The sequence below is a fragment of the Colobus angolensis genome, unplaced genomic scaffold (genome assembly GCF_000951035.1).
Source record: "Colobus angolensis palliatus isolate OR3802 unplaced genomic scaffold, Cang.pa_1.0 Scaffold229, whole genome shotgun sequence".
NCBI lineage: Eukaryota > Metazoa > Chordata > Mammalia > Primates > Cercopithecidae > Colobus > Colobus angolensis.
Genome location: NW_012115477.1, coordinates 2,896,492 through 2,917,771, shown reverse-complemented (window position 1 = coordinate 2,917,771; position 21,280 = coordinate 2,896,492). Strand labels below are relative to the sequence as shown.

Below are 21,280 nucleotides of genomic sequence, written 5' to 3'. Positions count from 1 at the left end.
TCAGGCAGCCAACAGATCAATTTACTTCGTTTTTTAACTACTATCATGGCTTTCCATCTCTTTCAAATAAAACCCCAAGTCCTTACCATAGCTTTCAAGGCCTTGCATGATTTGGTTCCTGCTTACTTCTCTAATCCCATCCATGACACTCCCCTTGGCTCACTCTGCTTTAGTTTCCTTGGCCCTCTGTTAGTATTTGTCCTTTGCACACACAATTTCCTCCACCTCTTCCTCTCTATTCTTGGCAGAGCTGGCTATTTATTCTTCAGGTCCCAGTTTAAAAAGTGTCTCCTATGAGAGGCCTTTCTTGACTTAACTACCTATTGTTGGTCTGTGTCTCCACAGAATTATTCTCTATTATGATATGGTATTCAGTTCCTTTGTAGTCAGTATCTTTATGTGTTTTACCTATTTTTTTTGTTCATTTTCTGTTTCCTTCACAAGATCTATGATGGAAAAGACCAGTCCACTTTATTGAACTCTGATAATGATGGGTGCCTGGCACATAGTAGGTGCCTACTAAATATTTTTTGAATTAATAAAATCATGAATGGTGTTCTATAAATAAATCAAGGGTAAGTACATGGAATATATATTGGAAAGTGCATGTGCTAATGCAACTCGTCTATATGTTTAACAAGAATTCGGGTGATTCATAGATGCTCTATCCATATGAGCTTTGAAATGAGAAGTTTGTAGAGTTCGTAACTGATTTTCCCTATGATATCGTGAATCCATTCTCCAAAGTTGACTTTGTCAGAGTCCAAGTAAGGTGTTGAAGATATTTAGCTTGATTCAATCAAGTGCTTTTTAGGAGGAGAATAAAGGGAGTGATAACAGGATATGGAGCAAGAATCATTAATTACAGTATCTCATTTACTTTCAAGCATAATGAAGAAGTTATATCTGTTAATGTTCTTGTCGGAATTTGAGGAGGTTTCTGTTACATTACACTCAACAGTGGTTCAGTAAACATGAGTTTAATTAAATTTCTTTCATTATGGGCCTAGGCGTGGGGGTGACACATAATAAGAACACACTATTTCTTAAATGCATGAAAAATTTTCTGACCGTTTAAAAGAACCTTGTTTAAATTTTTTTGTGTGCGTGTTGAATGAATTGAAAAGTAGACATAATTATATATGCTGTCAATTTAAATACATAAAGGTGAAAAAACATACTTGAAAAAGTCTTTTTACCCTGTACTTACGTAGAAACGTGTGATGACAAGACAATTTTATTCTAAAAGGAATGCATAGTAGGTCTCATGTAAAATAAAACAAGAAAGAAACCTTTAGGTGGCGGCCAAGAGCTATGATTATGAATTCCTTAGCCTGTTTTTATGAGAATTTATGATCTTGTTTGAAAGTGGTCATGTAAAACGGGCTATTTAAACCACAATAATTCAGTTCAAAGCAAACACAAGGACAAAATTAGGCCTGGGAAGGAACTAGATTTGAATGTTAATATCATCAAATAATTAATCAAATTTTAATTTTGATTTGATTTGACAGTTGGTATCTTGATTATGATTAGTAGTTAGAGACCCAGTTCTGGGAAGACAATGGTATTTGATATTGAGTTACAGGATTAATTATTCTTAGCACTTAAGTAATTGTTTTAATCTTCACATAAATCTTCTTTAAACAAAATGGTAGCTTTTTAAGAACTCAAAGAGTGTTATAAAGATGTCAAAACTGTCCAGATGCTTATTGTGCAATTGAAAGCTCCATTCAAAGTTGACACAGGCCCCAGAAGAAAGGTCAATTATCTAACTCACTTTTGCAACATCTGGCAGAAACTATGACTTGTTGGAGTACCAGTGTGTTCTTCTTCTCCTTTTTTATTGCTCTCTGAAATGAAAGTTTATGATTATATCTGCCATGTGCCCCTTTCAGTTCTAGAAAAAAAGAAAAGGATAAAATGTTTTTTAAAAGGCATTATGATTTTGTGATGACATGCACTCGTTTCAACTCGTTTGTTCTTTTCGTCAGTATGCATTAATCTACTCAAAAAGTTTTAGGCATCACTATTAGATATTGTTTTAGAGTAATGTTTATGTAAAAATTTTCTCATTAACCATTAATTCTGTTAGCATTTAGATTCATGATACACTTTTTGATAAGGCTTTTGGGCAACACAGACTAAATTTGGTAGTTGCTTCTAATTAGTCAGGCCTTTTTTTGAAGTGTTTCTAGTTCAATTCTTGTCACCTTAAGTAGTACACATTTAGCAATGGCTGTATACACACCCAGCGTCATAGAGGATCGAAAACAAAGTAAACGACAAACTCGCTACACAAGGAGTTGACAAGCTCTCTACATGCAGCAAGAGAACAGAAACAAATTAAAATAATATATTAAAAACCACACATTGGTGTTGAGTAATAAAAAAGAAGAAAAGAGAAAGTGTGGGTTGATAGTAATAAAGAAAACCTCCATAGAGAAGATGAATAAACTAGTGAAGTTTCCCAATACATTAATGGGAAAATAAAGATTTTAATTCTTAAGAAACTCTAGTTCCGTTATTTAACGTCAATATTCCAAAATTGTACTTTCACAATATAGATGCCAGAGTAGCATGGAACAGCTCCTTTTCTAAATATTTTCCACCACATTAATCAATGAAGATGGTGACATCCTTTCTCAAAAAAACCTACTGAGTATGTTGCTGGATTACACAGCTAGTTGCTCACAGAATTATCTAGAAATTATTTCTGTCCTCTAGTATTTACAATACAAAATTGTCTAGGAAGAAAATTAGGCTGAAAACTTAGAAGGTTGTATCTATGAAATTACATGATAGAAATGTAATATTTTCTATGTCGCCATGAATGGTTTTAAAACGATATTCCCAAGGCCAGGGATCAGGACAGCCATCTCTAATCCTGAATATTAGGGTATATATATATATATATATATATATATAGTGATAAAATTGTGGTAAGGGGTCATTATTTCTGTGGAGGCTTTTTCCTTCTCTATGAAACCAAAGAGGAGAACCAGAAGATCTCTAAATGTCCCCTCAACCCCAAAATGTTACATTTTATACTTTTACAGAGTAAAGCAAGACTTCATTCAACATTGTCAAAGCAGAAATTTTTTTCCCATCTGGTGAGTAAATTCATGGCATAGTTGCAGTGGGAATTGCAAAATGAATCCCATGAAGCCCGACACATAGGTGAGAATGGCTCCCTAGCAATGCTCAACCTACATGATTGTGTGTGTTGGCTCTATAATCACAGCAATAAAAAAAGAAGATACAGAGTTTCTCTCAACTAAAATTTTGCATTATAGTGGTTAGTTTTTAAGTCAACTACACTGTCCCCCAGAAAACCTGGAGTCTTTAATCAAGGTCAAAACTGTTAAATGCAAAAACAGTAAACTAAGAAAAACACAAAGAACTGATTTTCTTGTAGGTAAAATTTACCAAGTTGGTAAGTGCTATGAAACCAGTATATATTATGGTGTATCAATATTTTTTTCATAAACTACAAGACTGAAAATTTATAAAAAATTCTAAAATAGTAGATGAGTGTGTCTTCTGAGCACTTAATAAATGTAACATGAATTAAAATTTAACTTCAAATATGCCAAAAGCATGAAGAATCTGCCACTATGCAAAAGGACTTAGTAAACATGTATATAGCCATGAAGAATTCAGATATTAGAATTTATATCTCTTTAGTTCAAAGCAATGCATTTAAATCTCAGTGGACCATTTACCTTCACATGCAATCTACTATTGCACACTTTTGAAAATTAGATGAAAGTCAATAAAAGAAAGATGAACATCCAATTCCCAAAACTTAAAAAAAAAAATCAATTCAAAATGTATGCCTAGGCCGGGCGCGGTGGCTCAAGCCTGTAATCCCAGCACTTTGGGAGGCCGAGGCGGATCACGAGGTCAGGAGATCGAGACCATCCTGGCTAACACGGTGAAACCTCGTCTCTACTAAAAATACAAAAAAACTAGCCGGGCGAGGTGGCGGCGCCTGTAGTCCCAGCTACTCCGGAGGCTGAGGCAGGAGAATGGCGTAAACCCGGGAGGTGGAGCTTGCAGCGAGCTGAGATCCGGCCACTGCACTCCAGCCCAGTCGACAGAGCAAGACTCCGTCTCAAAAAAAAAAAAAAAAAAAAAAAAAAATATGCCTATTTGATGATAGGAGATTAGAGAAAACCTCCGTATTGTGAAAGCTTTCATTATTCTATTTTTCATATGTAATAAGTAGTATAAAATGATGAACATGCCTCCTCTCTCCAATATCACACAAAAATAAGTAAGAGAAAAAACTTTTCTGTTCCATCTCCCTGCAATAATCACTTCAGAAACCACAACTAATCTTGGGATATACCATTATTCTGCTGCTTGCTAGTGGACCATACAATGTAAGAAAGTTATTTTTATCTTGAGTGGCAGCAATTCAGCAGGGTAGACTTGCCGATTTGAGTCTCACTCTTCACTACTTGATTGGGGTGAATGATGTCTGATGTAGACAAGTATATGAGATGGCAGATCTCATTGATATTACTACCCGGAGAACCTACAAATGGGACAGATATTTATTTATTTATTTGTTTATTTTTAAAGGCAGTCTATTTAGAATGCTGTTTTCTAAGGTAACTTTTTCTTCATCTTTCACTATATTAAAGAAATACTTAAAATCACTTTAATCATATCGTTTGCACGAAGTCAGTGGGACTGGGATTTAAACAACTAGGGAAAAATAATACACGGAAGGACTGAGAAAAGAATGTCATCCAGAAACTACATATATATATATATATATTTGTTTTAAAGTTGGAGCAAAATGCCGAACTTCTAACAGAGAGGCTGCAAAGAGAAGAAGAAAAGGTGGTCAGAATGAATATAAACTAAAGGTAAATAAGAAGAATGAAAGTCAGGACAATACAAAAATGGCTAAAGATTGACGTGGGAAGAGCGTAATGTACAAATGCACAAAAGTGAAGCTGGAGAAAAAAATGATGAAATGTAGAACAGGAACAGCGGCAGAGAATGGAAAAAAGGAGGTCAGAAAAGCACAAAGAAGGCTGAAGAACAGCAAACAAAGAAGTAGTATCAAATGGAAAGGGAGCAAGTGTCTAGATTATAAAGTGGGGGAAGAAAACATCAACAGCCGGGAGGGAGGGCGGCCGGCAGCAGAGTGAAGAGCCAGAGCCGCGGGAGGAGCCCAGTCATTTTGCTTTGTCTTCTACAAGTGGAGTTTATGCCACTTGACTGGAGCTTGCAAATGGATGTGAATTAGTTTACTGGCATTCAAAATCCTGCTGTAAAGTTGTTAGGAATTTGGCATGGTAGTGTTAGCCTTAAGAAAGGCTATCAACTTTCCTCACGTTAAACCAAAGCAGCTGAATTTACATCCTTTTGCAGCTTTCAAGCTTTTTTCAAATGGCATAATCTGGCAATAGCTAGGCTTGAAAAATTCTGGGCATTAAAAAAAGCAAAAGAATCTGTTTTCATTAAAGATAATCTTATACTCATTTGCTCACATTCTTATTGCTTTAGTTTATAGTTATTTTTAAAAAATCAAGTTTACTTAAATTTAGATGGTTTTATGAAAATTCCAAAAATTCTTGAAATATGGAAATACAGATTGCAACTACAAGGACCAAACTGCTAAGATAAACCAGCAAATCACCATTAAAAAGGGCCCTTTGTCTAAATAGTTACTTTTTTTTTTTTTTTTTTTTTTTGTGTCAGAGTCTCGCTCTGTAGCGCGGGCTGGAGTGCAGTGTCACGATCTCAGTTCACTGCAAGCTCCGCCTCCCGGGTTCACGCCGTTCTCTTGCCTCAGTCTCCCAAGTAGCTGGGATTACAGGCACCCACCACCACGTCCGGCTAATTTTTGTATTTTTAGTAGAGACAGGGTTTCACCGTGTTAGCCAGGATTGTCTCAATCTCCTGACCTCGTGATCTGCCCGCCTCAGCCTCCCAAAGAGCTGGGATTACAGGCCTGAGCCACTGCGCCTGGCAATAGTTACTTTTAAAATTGCTTTTGAGAAAAAAAAAAAAAGGTCTCCTTAAAATTGCAAATAATGACACCAACACCAAGAATGATTTGTTATACAGCAGGTCAAAGTAAATCAGTAGTCTCTTAATTTTGAACTGGAACTAGAAACCTAGGTATATTTTCTGTTCTTCTGTTTTCTCCTCCTCCTTAATAGCCTCTGAGTGAACTATCTACTGAGTGAAGTTTTATGTCTTCAAGTTCAACCTTGGTGAGGTGTTCACTTTTGTTTCTCCATGGGAACAAACACGTTACCATGGGAACTGGGCAGCACAAAATATAAACAGTACTGAAAGCTTTTAGGAAGAACCATGCTTATAGCACAATGTTAACTATACAATGCAAGTGCTAGCTGGGCATTCCAATACCTGGCATATTATGGCATCTCAAAAAGAATAACTTGATCCTGTGCCTTGTCAAATGTTGGAAAAGTAAATAAAAGGAAACTATACTGTTTTCTCATTAGAGAAAATGCAAAAGTTTGTTTTCATTAAAAAAGTTAAAACCCACAAAACATATTGTGGTGATTATTTGCATTGACTTAAAAGATACACTTAAGTTTCTTTATATGATGAGCGCTTTTTGCACACTGACATTATCTTACATACCATATCTGCTTTGACATATGCTGGGTCTTAAGTCAGGGAAAAAGAAGTAAGAAAGAACAAAGAGGTTAGGACTAAGGGTCTAAAAGTCGGGTGAGTCACCAGCATTCCAAATCATTATATCCAGGGTAGTGGAACTGCGTTTCTGGGCCAGGAATGATTTATCAGGGGTTGGAATGTGGTGGGGAGGATATAACAATAGGAATTGCAGGCAATGTTATGGCTTTAGTGCTAGGCAAGAGAAGGATAGGGCCCATTCAGTTGGAAGCAAAGATCCAGCCAGTGTCTAGGGAATGGAGTGTGAAGTTAAAGGCCAAATACTAGCCATGAGGCAGGGCCTCTGTTCAACAAGTGATGGTTTAGCTTAGGGTGTGGAGTGGAGGATGTCTACAAGGACAGACAACCAAAAGTGAAGTTTAGGTAACAGCATTGTTGGATAGCGGAGTGGCTGCAGCTTGCTGACACCCTACAGGTGATCTGCATACTGGGCCCTGGAATATATGGTTTACTCCAGACTCCAGTTAATGATTGTGGCTAAAGCTTTTAATATATTGTCTGGTTTCATTATCATTATTAACATTGACTCTGCGCATAGGTGGTAGTGGCAGCAACTGAAAACAGAAAGGAGACCTGATTTGCTAAAGATCAACCCACAGTAAGACCTCCACATTTAATGTTTAATGTTGTACACTTGTAGATAGAAGCATTTGCAATTCATTAGCAAAAGAAGAATGCCCATGCAGGCTACACATTTGGTTCCACGTTCCAAATAGTATGCTATCTTGGCAATTATTGCATGTTACCTTTAGGTGAGAAAATGTCTGATGTGACATCAGTCTCTCTAATAAATGCAATGAAATAAACTTCAATAAAAGAGTTAACATTTTTTAAAAAATGTTCTTAGGTGCCATCTCCTTACCTTGTATTTTTCGGAGTCCTTCAGTGGCTGTTTGGCAGAGGCTCAAAGCTATTGCAGGGAAACAATTTGAACTGAACGATGTGGTTCATGAAGTCTGAGATCAGCAGACTGGCAACTCTTCAGCTTTCAAAAATAATGTGGTCATGATGTGTGTATCTCATTGCACTTCTGGGTTATGGTTCATTTAATTTTATGGAACAAAATAAGTTTCCATGTAAAATAGCATTTTCACCTATGAATTAGGAGCAAATAAAACAAAATTAATTTTGATGTAAAAATCTAGTCTCCACTGTAACCCACATGTAAATTCCCCATGTTATAATTAGAGAAATGCTCTTACTAATATAAGACAAAAGATATGAAAAAAATGGCAATTGCCATTTTAAAAGGAAGTAGAAATTCAAAAGAGGAAGATGTGAGGTTTAACAAAACGTTGGAATTAAAAATGACAGCCACAAACTAAGAAAGAAGGAGTGTAAGCTGATATTTTTATTTTATTTTTACACTATAGAATATGATGCAATGTGTAATGTCCCTCTTATGATTCTGAAGTTGAAATAAAACTAAACCAATGTGTTGGAGTCTCTCCTCATGATCCTGTTCATAGCAGTCAGGTAACTTAGTTCCCCCTTTCTAAGCACATTTAAATGTAAGTTACTTAAACATAAAGATTGCTCTTAAGAGTTATTTAAATGTAAAGGTTGCTCTTAAGAAAATACCACCTCAGTGGTAGATGGGTACTTATCTGACAAAATACATTGTGTTATTATTTCACTTTATTAACTTATGAGTAAAGAGAATGTTTGCCATTTCTAATATGGGAGGCACAATACGGGGGCTGATCTCAGCACTTGGAGTACAGAACAGAGCACAGCATAGCGGATGAGAGTGGTAGTTCAATGAATAATGACTATATAGTACATTAGAAGTAGATATGAAATGCTGCGAAAGATAAACAACGCTGAACACTAAATAAAATGGTAAGAATTGATGTATATTATTACAATAGGGAAAAGAGTGCAATGTGAACTAAGCTCAACTTTGACCTGTACAGAGGTGATTAGGTATTTTCACGGGAAAATGAAGGATCAGGGAGAAGGGTGCATGGGGACTCCATAGAGTTTTTCAGGAAAATGAAAAATCATAAAAATCCGGAAAAGAGGTTAGTCCACGTGAAACCCATGTAGTTTTGTTCACTGCTGTTTACTGAAATTCGGCCCCTCCCCTCCCGCAGAGACTGGAAACCGGGATCCTGGTCTTCAGGTGTTGGTTGGAACAACAGGAAGCTCTTTTGGCAGCCTTGAGTGTTATCAGGCTTGCACTTTAAGTTGGGGGTAGGCTCATCCTAAGTAAACAATGTTGAGCTGTTAGAAACTGTCTTAGTGTTTGTTCAACCTAGAAAGATAAGCTTGAGGCCTAGTCAACAAGAGAACTCAGAGGAGCCTGACTAGTGCCTTTGCTCATACTAAGGAGAAAGGTGCGTGGGTGGGGTCTCTGAAAACTTCACATCTAGAACCTCTTCAGAGGCCTAATATGTTTCTCAGTAGACACAATGGAGAATTCCTAGGGCCAAATGATACGTCCTTTAGCAGGAATAGAGTTGTAAATATGACTTGTGGAGTGGCAGGAAATCAGATCAAAAGGGAATTGGGAGTAAGATCACAGCAGGCTACTGAGTTTGAATTGTATACCATAGTCCAGTGCTTCCCAAAGTGTGGGACTCATTTACAGAAAACATTTTGGTTGTATGAGGATGAAGCATGAAATCATATTGTCACATGATTTTAAAATTTTTTCAATTATCTCTTACCCCTTCTCATTAACTTAAGGAGAAAGGCTTAGGTTGATGCTAATCTGTGTCTTAAATAGTATTTTTTTTTCTTTTTTTGAGATGGAGTTTCACTCTTGTCACCCAGGCTGGAGTGTAGTGGTGCAATCTCAGCTCACAGCAACCTCCGCACCCCTGGGTTCAGGCGATTCTCCTGCCTCAGACTCCTGAGCAGCTGGGATTACAGGCACCTGCCACCACGCCTGGCTAAGTTTTTGTATTTTTAGTAGAGACGGGGTTTTGCCATGTTGGGCAGGCTGGTCTCGAGCTCCTGACCTCAGGTGATCCATTTGCCTCGGCTTCCCAAAGTGCTGGGATTATAGGTGTGAGCCACTGTGCCTGGCCTTAAATGGTATTTTCTAATCAGTCTTTCTAACAAAGACAGAGTGAATTTCTGCCAACATTTAATGATGTAGTTTCATTTTCATTAATTAAAAAATAGATTTCTTTTATAGAACTAATAGTCATTTTTCCTTTTAGTAAGTAATATGAAGTTTTCTTTCCAAATATATTTACTTAAGTGAAACACACTGAGTCTGTTTAAAGACAAAGATTACATGTGGTGGCAGGGGGAAGAGTTGGGATGACTGCCTTCTTTCTGGGTTGCTCAAAGAGGGGAGTGGTGGTGTCACTAACTAAGGCAGGAATTACAGAAAAAAGGCCAGAACAAAGGAAAAGAAAATAAAAACCAAGAATAAGAAATGCCTTGCCTATTATTACTGGATGTACAACAAAGTTTATTTAAACCAAGGTCCTGTAACTTCAAGGACATGCCCAACACGCCCTCACATTCTCTCTGATGCAGCCAATAAAAGCATGCCATAAAACAACCTTATCATTTCTACAACCTGCCTTCTCACAGCCTGCCATCACCCTGAAAATGCTGGGTGACTTTTTGTTCCACCAGGCATTAACCCTAGGTTACATCCTTGGTTCTTATGTAATTTGGCCTTGACCATAAACTTAGAGCTTCCTTTGGTCTTTATTTTACTGCTTTCACTTTGGGGAACAACTGAAATGCTGTATTCAGCCAAGCTTTTGGATCCTTAGGTCAAAGATCTGGCGCCCATGCTCCTCCAGTAACAGGCAGGCTTGTGTATGTACTTACTCTCTCTCTCTCTCTCTTTTTCTCTCTCTTTCCCCCTATTCCCCCTCTCTCTCTTAGAGGATAATCCTCCATTTGCATGGGGGATTATTAGTGTGTCCTTGAAATATATTGCTTTTTGTGTATCATGCATTAAGATATCAGATGTCAGGAATGCAAAGGCTTTTTTTCTTCTTTGGATATCAGCCAGTCATTCTTTTTGGAGTAATTTAAAGCAAATTCCTCTGTTGGAGCAAGACCTTCAACTTTTTTTTTTCTTCTTCTTTTTGAAGCAGATCTCTGTACCTTTTGAACTTCTTTCTGAGGTTCATATCTGAAGCTATTCTCTCTGTCTTCTGAGATGTTGTACCTTATAATATAAAAATGCGTGCTGTGGGCTGGGCATGGTGCCTCACGCCTATAATTCTAATACTTTGGGAGGTCAAGGCAGGTGGATCACCTGAGGTCAGGAGTTTGAGACCAGCCTGACCAACATGGTGAAACCCCGTTTCTACTAAAAGTACAAAAAACTAATCAGGTGTGGTGGCAGGTGCCTGTAATCCCAGCTACTTGGGAGGGTGAGGCAGGAGAACCACTTGAACCCAGGGGTCAGAGGTTTCAGTGAGCCCAGATCGTGCCACTTCACTCCAGCCTGGGTGAAAGAGCAAAACACCGTCATATATATATGACGAGAGAGGGCTTAGGAACAGAGAGAGAGAGAAAGAGTATTGGACATTAGCTCCTCAAAAATGGCTTTTTCCTGCTGAATGTTTATGGTGAGGTCAGTCTGACTTTTAATAATTTCAATTGACCCCTCCAAACTGAGTCTTAAATTGTCTAAATGTTTAAGTACAAAATTAGTATAGTCGTATTTTTATTAATCATACCTTATCTGTAATCAAAGAAAGTGCATCATTATTTCTTTTCAACAATTTTAAAAATTTTGTGGAATTCGGAGGTATGGTGTTGTAATAGATGCACATTTTTAAATACGTAAAGTTTAAAATTTTTATATAAAACTTATATGTGTAATTAAACCCAATAATAGATGTTCCTTTCTGTTAATAGTCTATTTTTCTATTATGGGTTTACTTTTATTGAAATTTTGACAGAGATACTTGAGACTTAAAGATCTGAAAATGAATTACATTTATTAAAATACACAAGTTCATACTTCCTATATTACATATAAAAAGATATTTTTGTCATGGGATATTTTATGTTAACTTTAAGACTTCCATTTTTTAAAAAAGATGAGTCATTTCCTCTGTCTGGGAGATGACTGTGAGTGGTAAAAGTCTGGGTACATATGTTAAGGTCACAGAACTTGGTTAGAGCACAGAATCCATGTTCACTTTCAAATTTCATCTTGACTTTGAAATAAAGCAATGATGTTAGATAAAGAAATGAAGGAATGATTTGACTAAGGTAGACCTTTGACTGTATCACCAGTTACTGTCTCCTGTAGAAATAGATGATATCCTAAGCCCTGGAATTTGAAATTTTCATTCTTAGGTCTATAGTGAACCTAAATGCTTACCAAGACAAACACTTCTTGCTTAACTTTTGATTAACTTGCACATAAAAGGACATGAATTTATATTGAAGAGTGATGTCATAGCTGTAACAAAAGGGATTAAAAAAGAAAAATCTTTTTTTTTTTTGAAACGTACTCTCACTTGTCGCCCAGGCTGGAGTGCAGTGGTGCGATCTTGGCTCACTGTAACCTCCACCTCCTGGGTTCAAGCGATTCTCCTGCCTCAGCCTCCTGAGCAGCTGGGACTACAGGTGTGTGCCACCACACCTGGCTATTTTTTTATTTTTAGTAGAGATGGGGTTTCACCATGTTGGCCAGGTTGATCTCGAACTCCTGATATGCCAGCCTCGGCTTCCCAAAGTGCTAGGATTACAAGCGTGAGCCACCACGCCCAGCCTATGCTAGTCTTTAGCTCAGAATTTTAGCAGAATAAAAGTGGACTCTACTACCTTACTTAATAGCTGTTACTCAGTCTCTTTCAGCCTTGGGATTCACCTGTGTAAAAGAGAGGTGATAAAACTTTATGTATTTGCTGTGAAAACTAAATTAAAAAGCATATTAAATGTGGTAGTATTTGTAAAATGCCTAGGGGGTCATCTAGCATGTAGTTATTGTTTGTTCTTAAACCCTCAACTCGTTCCTTCATTTTTTCTTCCTTGGAAGACAAAAAGCATATTCTTCGCCTCAATGTAATCCATTTCCTGATGAAAGATGATGTATTTGCTCTATGAAGATGAGTGATAGGTAATAACGGATGGTGATGGATAATGGCAAATACCAGAGAGATTATGATCTGGGCAAAATATCGTACCTTAGTAAGCAAGGTTGCTTTCTGCATTCACATTTATTACACGCATAATAAGATACAGCGGTTTTATTTGCATAGTAGATGGAGAACAGAATTTATTTAGAAAGCTTTTGATAAACCTCTTAGGTGAAGTAAGTGCTTGCAGGTATAGTGTTGGCCTCACCAGGGGTTCAGTAATTGTTTTGTGTGTGTGTGTGTGTGTATGTGCGTGTGCCATTCAGATGAGATTGTTCGTACACATGGGAGCAGAGGAGGACAGAGTTAAGAGATGAGAGGGCTGAGAATGGGTACAAAGAAGAGGCCACAGGACTCGGAAGAAAGCTATTGATATGGTTTGGATGTTTTTTCCTCTCCAAGTCTCATGTTAAATGTAATCTCCAGTGTCGGAGGTGGGGCTTGGGGTGTGTGGGTCATAGGGTTGGATCTCTCATAAATAGCTTGGTGCCCTCCTCACAATAATGAGTGAGTTCTCACTGAGTTCCCATGAGATTCCGTTATTTAAAAGAGCCTGGCACCTCCTCCCTTTCTCTCTTGCTCCCTCTCCTCCCACATGGCACACTGGCTCCCCTTTGCCTTCTCTCATGACTAGAAGTTTCCTGGGCCTCTCACCAGAATCAGATCCTGGTACTATACTTCATGTACACCCTGCAGAACTGTGAGCCAAATACATGTCTCTTCTTTATAACACCCTACCTCAGGTATTCCTTTACAGCAATGCAAATGAACTAACACAGCTGTTCTATGGATAACGTTAATTTCCCATGATCACTGAAGTTACTAGACTGACAGAATGTTTGTTGTAAGTTTTTGTGGATACCAGCAAAGCTATAGTTTCATGTCTAGATGCATGCCAGGCTAACAGATGGCACAGATCTAAGAAAGGAAGCAATGGGGGACCCCACAAGCAAACCCTCAGACATTTACAGACTTCATAGAGAGGATCTGGAGCATCAAACTCAAACTGATGGTTTGAGTGACACTCATGTATATCTCTGAGGGTGAAGGTCTCTGGTGACATTTGCTTTACATATACGACCACATGGCATCATTATGTAGTTTATGTTCTTCCGTGTATGACAGTTATCAGTGTAACATCCTCACTAGAATAATTTTGAAATCGAAATGTTTAGTATTTAAATTTTTCATAGTAAATAACTTTCTCATACATTAAATAAATAAAGCAAAATCATTTAATAAAGTTCTAACTCTGAGTTATGTTATAGGTCAAATTGTATTTACCTATTGTGACAACAGTGGAGATTCCACCCTGGTCCCTTGTTACCCACATTTTAGCAATATTTATTCTTTGGTGTAATCATAAAAAGTCAGTTCTATATACTGACATATCTTGACTCACAAAAGATTTTTCAAGATTCACATATATACCTGTAAAAACAAAGATATTCAAATGACTAACAAACCTGTTAAATGCCAAAAATAAATAAGGGGGTGGAAGGAGAAAACACTGTGGCAGGAGGTGACTTTTGGAAAAAAACAATGAAATGGTTGACTTTTGATGTTGTGGCTGATGGTAATTGATTTGATATGTTGTTAAAGATATTTGACTATTTTTTAAATAAATGTGCATTTTATATAATATTTAAATCAATCAAAAGAACCTTAGAGGTGTTGAATTCTTACTCTGAATCTTAACTGTTCCATGCGGCAACAGCATAATTTTTAACCTTAAGGAAAATGCAGAAAATGGTACCTTTTCATTCTCACTGCCACCAACCCAGTTCAGGCTGGGAACATTTGCATTTCTCTGAGCGCCTACAACTGTTCTCTCTGTTTTTGGTATTTCTCTCCTCCAACATATTTTCTACAACTCTGTGAATGATGTTTGTAAAATTGTGCACTCCACTGCTATCAGGTTTAAGACAAAATTCCTCATGAGGTTTACAAGGCCCCTTGTTCATCAATCTCCTTCGTTTACCCTTACAGATATATTATATTTGCAGTGCATCACACTTGTGCTATGGATGCTTCTCACCTTTGGGCTTTTATGTTAGCTGTTTGAACCTTTCTTCTCCATCTTGCCATCCCTTCCCTCCCTTTTTTTTAGTCCCAGTTTATAAATCTCTTCCTTCAAGAAACTGCTCTTTGTCCTCAAGAGAGTTATTAATGGTTTACCTTTATTTAGCAGTATAGAGGGACTAGAGAAGTCTTTATTGAGGAGGGAACATGTAAGTCTTGAAAGCCTGAAAGGACAGGCTGCTGAAGCACAGAAGAGGGGATTCAGGCAGGAGAAATGACCGTAAGGAGGAAGTGTGAAGGGAAAGTGGAGTCAAAAGAACAGATAACAGTTGGTAGAGTGTATGACATTAGAAAGGGATTGAGGGTGAGAATTGTTGAGAATAATGAACGTCAGACTGTGATGAATGCAGAGGTTTTAGTGTCTAGTCAGGAAGTTACAACTTATATGGGCCGTAGAGCATCATCAACAAAAAGGTGAAATTTGCATCATATGGGACAATATGGTCAGCCCTGTTTTAGAAAGAGGGGTGGATATGTGTGTGTGTGTGTGTATAAATATATATATGTGTGTCTGCTTGTGTATATTACCTGTGTGTTTGTGTATATATACATACGTGTGTATATATGCATATGTGTATATGTACATATGTGTATATGTATATGTGTACACATATATACATGTATGTATATACACATATATACATGTGTATATGTAAACTATATATGTGTGTGTTTATATATATGTGTGTATATATATATAAAAGAAGCTAAGAACAGTGGCTGAGAGACAAGGTTTTGAGTTGGGCCATGAGCTGGAACATTTGGAGAGAATGGGAGAGAGAGAAAAAAAATCAGTCACAGTCTTAAAAGTGAGATAACAAAATAACAATATGTAGCAGTATAGAAAATACTCATATGAAAAGTACTGGTGACAAGTGCTTATAGGATTTTAAGCAAATGTATATATTTTCGATGATAGTATATTTGTTCAGGTTCTGGCTGAAACAACATTCATCTGAAATTGTTCAAATGAAGAGACATTGATGCAGTGGTTCTTAGTCTTGGCTGTACATTGGAAATGCTTGGGGGAGCTTTGAAAAATATACATCCCTGTGTTCTACCCTCAGAGGTTCTGCATTAGTTGGTCTGGTTTGTGACCTGGCTGTTGGGATTTCTTAAAAGCTTCCCAGCTATTTCTAATATGCAGCTTGAGTAGAGAACCCAGGTTCAACCTCTGAGGTGAGAATGAAAGGACTGCTTTCGGAAGCATGGGCAGTGCTAGGAATTAAAGGATGGTAAGACACAAGAGACTAGCTACAGGGGGAAATAACACTATCCTTATGATCAAAGAATGAGAGACACTAGACTGACCTAGTGAAAGCTGGACCAGAGGAGAAGGGGCTATTCTACCTGAGCTATAGTATGGGAGTGGGGTATACTTCTATTTCCTGCTTTCAGAGCTGAAGCAGGATGTATGAGGGTTCTCCAGAGAAATAGACCTAATCGAATATGTGTGTGCATGTGCATGTGTGTGTGTGTGTGTGTGTGTATGTGTGAATTTTTAAGAAATTTGCTCATGCGATGGTGGAGGCTGGCAAGTTCAAAATCTGCAGAGTGGCCCGCAGGCTGGAGACCTAGGAAGGGCTGATGCTGTAGTTCATGTCTGAAATGTGAAGGCAATTTGTTGCCAGTACTCCCTCCTGTTCTGGGGCAAGTTAGTCGTTTATTTTAACTTAATAATTTAAAGCCTATTCTCAGGCTTTAAATTGATTGCATGAAACCCACTCATATTATGGAGGACAATCTGTTTTACTCAAAGTTCAGCAATGTAAATGTTAAATCTCATCTGAAAACATTGCCATAGGAACATCCAGAATAATCTTTGACCACATATCTGGGCAGTGCGGCCCAGCAAAGTTGACATATAAAGTTAATTGTCACATAAGGAGGGAGAGGAGAAGAAATAGTCCATCTCCCTTTTCTTCTTTCTCCCCTTCCTTTGGCCAACTGCCCAGGACAGAACTGAATGAAGAATGAGTACAGAATCTGAGGGGCAAATTGAAGATGTCCCGCACATACTTCTAACTCATTCGTCATAGGCATGATTATTATTTTGAAAATATGTTTTCTATTGTTAAAATTCTCATTTGGTTAAGTTGAGCAATATTATGACAGACTCTTGAATTTATTTTTTAAAATTATGGTTATGACCTAGTAGTTTCTAAAATGATTTTCTAATGATCTTTGCTGAGATGGTTTCTCTTTAGACTAGAATAACAACAATGTTTGTGTCATCAATGCAAATGCAGTTTTTGCTAACCAATAAGAACACTGCTAAAATTTATTTTTAGCTTAAAAGATAATACTGTTCTATTTAATTTTGTGTTAGATGGTCACCAGGAAGCCATGGTGACCATGAAGACTTCCTGCTGTTTCTTAACTTTTAGTCCATGCCAGTTGGCTCCAGGCTTCAGGGGAGTGAACAGTTGTTACAGTTAGCAACAGGCAGTATAGTGAGTATGACTAAATGTGGAGATTCTATTTTGATCACTTATCCCTCAGTGGGACCTGTGGGAATCCTATAGATGCTCATAAGAAACCCGTGGTTGATTAGTGGGATTGTGAGGAATGCTTGCTTCCATCTCTTTCCCCACAGGAGTTAGCTGAAATTCCCCAGTAGCCTCATAACACAAAGGTAGCCCCTTTCAATTCTAAGAGGGAAGAAATAGGGATTTTCCAGGGGAAAGAAGAATCCCCTGTCTCTTCTACACCATTGTTCAAAATCATAAACAGAGGGACAAAATTACTCAGGTTAGGACATGTATTTTGTACTTTACACCAGAACACATACCCTGCCATTTCAGAAACTACATCCAGGTGGTCCATTTTTATCAGTTTTGTGCATTAATTTCATTCTTACCAAACAGATTATAGTGCTTTAAAAATGTTCTTCAGAAAGATTTCTTTTTCATAGGTGTCTCTGGTAATATTTGTTTCTTCCTTTTCACGTCTTGCCACTTCTCCCAACTTCAAAATCTAAGTTGGGAGAGCAAATACTTTGGTTAGCACAGACAATATTGCCAGACAAGGAAAATCATTTCTGCCAATGGAAGTTTATAAAACCCATAGGGGAAGCATACTTCTATTATGTTTGAGATGGAGAGTCATCAAATAGCATAATCTATAGGAAAGAATATAGAAAATGAAAATTGTTAGCAATCTTCAATATCAATTCATCAACGTATATATTAGGGCATATTTTGGTACCACTGAAAAAAAGACTTAAAGTTGTATAAATGTATGGAGCAAACAGTAGGACAATGGTCTTACATAATACTTTATCTCCACTTTAAAAAAGTATTTTATGAAAATCTTATTCTCATTCTAGAGTCTTTGTATTTATTACAGGTATAAGAAGCTATTAAAGACCCTTACAAAGGCTTATTTGGGCATGAGAGGATTCGGGAAAGATGGCAGAATAGAAAGCACCAGGCATCCATCTCCCCAGCCAGGCATCTACAGTGGCAGAATCTGTTCAATGTAACGATTTTGGAAATCTGGAGTCTACTGAAGGTTTGCAACTTCCAGCGGAAGACATGGATGGTAAATTATGGTTAACTTCAGTCAATGTCAGCTTTTAGCTTGACAGCAGCCGTCCACCCCATACCCCAAGATTTGTGGCAGACAACTGTGCATGTGTTCTTGGAACAGCTTACACAGAACTTGCAGGAACCAAGGTGGGCAATAAAGATCCTATCCTCCAGTACTGGAGATCTGTGTTCTAATCACTGACAGCTGCCTCTGATTATGGAAGTACAAACACTGGAGATGGGCATCTGTTACTGTTGCACTTCCCTGAATTGTTGGAAGCCCTTTTCCCTTCAGATGAAGTGACCTCCAGGAGATTTAAAGGGTCAGTATCCTGTTCCCCATTCATTTTTCTTTTTTTTCCCTTTTGAGAGCCAGAAATTAAAAAAGTAAAAACTAGGATATTCAAAGGCAATTGCATATATGTGGAAAATTAGAGAGTCACCATAATGCCAGGGACAGGTGGAGGCTCAGAAAAGACCTTGTTTACACATGAGGCTTATCCTCAGCACAGTAACAGCCTACAACAATCAAATCAAATCAAAACAAAACAAAAATCCCTAAGAAACTCTGAGGAAAGGAAATAATCTGATTTCCAGAATTACCACACTACTAGACTTAAATGTCCAGTTTAAAAAAATCATAAGACAAACTAAGAAACAGGAAAGTATGTTTCATTCGGAGAAAAACAGAACTGATGGCAGATCTACCATACAAAACCTTTTTAAAAACAGTTGTCTTAAAGATGCTCAAATAACTAAAGAAAAACCTGGAAAAGCCAAGAAAGTTGATGTATGAACAAAGTGGAAATATAAAGAGAAAGAAAATCTAAAAAGAAACTAAAGAGAAAGTCTGAAGCAAAAAAGTACAATACAGTAGTCCCCTAGTTATTTGTAGCTTTCTTTTCCACAGTTTCAATTACTTCCATCAACCATGGTCCAAAAATATTAAATGAAAAATTCCAAAAATAAAAAGCTTACAAGTTTTAAATTGCATTCTGTTCTCAGTATGTTGGTGAACTCCATTCTGCCCAGGATATAAATCATCCCTTTTTCTAGTGTATCCACAATATACTCTACCTGTGGTGAGTCACTTAGTAGCCATCTCTGTTATCAGATTGACCATTGTTGTATCACAATGCTTGTGTTCAAGTAACCCTTATCTTACTTAATAATGGACCCAAAGTGCAAGAGTAGTGAAACTGGCAATCCAGATATACCAGAGAGAAACTGTAAAGTGCTTTCTTTAAGTGAAAAGGTGAAAGAAAGTTCTTGGCTTAATTAAGAAAGAAAAAAAGATTGTATGCTGAGGTTGCTAAGATCTGTTATAAGAATGGATCTTCTAACTGTGAGGAAGGAAAAAAAATTGTACTGGGTTTGCTGTTGCACCTCAAATTGCAAAAGTTGTGGTCACAATGCATTACAAGCTTTTAGTTATGATGAAAAATGCATGAAATTTGTGGATGAAAGATGTGAACAGAAATGTGTTCTGATTGATGACAATGGGGTTTGGAACTATCTTCAGTTCCAGGCATCCACTGCCTGAAACATCTCCAGTGTAAAATGTAGGACCACTGCAACTCAGATGAAAAGTTTTCTAGAGAGATTCCAAGGAAGATTTGAGAAGTCAAAAGAAGTAATTGGTAAATATGAAGATGGGACCACTGAAATGATTGCATCTAAAAAACAGAAATTTAAAAAGTAAACAAAGTACTAAGGAACCTGTGCTATACTATCAACTGGATCAGCATACACATCTTGGATATTCCAGAAGGAAAAGAGAGAGATAAAAAGTCACAGAATATTTGAAAATTTCCTGAATTTGATGAAGGACATAAACACAAACATCTAAGAAGCTCCACTTGTATAAGGTACTTATCATAGTCAAAATCATAGAATAGAAAGTAAAAAGGTGGCTGCCAGGGGCTGCAGGAAGGGAGAATGGGGAGTTACTGTTTAATGGGTACAGAGTTTCAGTTTTACAAGATGAAAATAATTTTGGAGATGAATGGTGGTGATGGTTGCATGACAATATCAATGTACAATTGACTCTTGAACAATATGGAGATTAGGAGTGCTGACCCAAAATATACCCCCCAACACAGACAAAAATCCACATGTAACTTTTGACTCTGCCAAACTTAACTACTAACATCCTACTTTTGACCAGAAACCTAAACAATAACATAAACAGTTGATTAACACATATGTTGTATAGTATATGTATTACATACTATACTTTTACAATAAAGTAAGCTAAAGAAAAGAAAACATTTTTAAGAAAATTATAAGGAAGAGGAAATATATTTACTATTCATTAAGTGGAAGTGGATTATCATAAAGGACTTCATCATCAATGTCTTCATGTTGTGTAGGCTGAGGAAGAGGGGGGTGAGGAGGGGTTGGTCTTTCTGTCTCAGGAGTGGCAGAGGTGGAAGAGAATACACGTATAAGTGGACTCACACAGTTCAAACCTATGTTCTTCAAGGGTTATCCGTGCTAGCAAACTGAATTCAAGAGCCCCTTAAAAGGATCATTCACCATGATTAAGTGGAATTTATCCCTAGAATAATACAAGGATGGTTCAACATACCCAAATCAATAAATTCAATGCACCATATTAACAAAATGAAAGACCTGAAGACATTCACACTAGATGATTATGAAATGAAGACGTAGGTATTTGCTGAAGATGAGAGTGAGAGTAATGATCTAGAGGACAATGCAGAGATTTAGGACAGTCCCTGAGGGCATATGAAAGGGAGTTTACCAGGAACAAACCAAATGAAAATGAAAGAATTGAATGAAATGACAAAAAACCATTATGCATCTAAGTTAGAGTCTGCTGTCAGGAGCCAATTAGGAAATGCAAGCACTTTGGCTACACCAACAAAACCTGGAAGTTAA

General features: G+C 37.3%; 1 long non-coding RNA gene across 1 annotated transcript; it reads right to left on the bottom strand.

Moving 5' to 3' along the window:
* Positions 1-1,224: 1,224 nt before the first annotated feature.
* Positions 1,225-19,393, bottom strand: LOC105513317. The gene is made up of 5 exons (XR_001001992.1): positions 19,355-19,393; positions 17,707-17,822; positions 12,451-12,496; positions 7,553-7,784; positions 1,225-1,900 (listed from the first exon to the last, which is right to left on the bottom strand). It is a non-coding gene; the product is annotated as an uncharacterized LOC105513317 (long non-coding RNA).
* Positions 19,394-21,280: the final 1,887 nt, after the last annotated feature.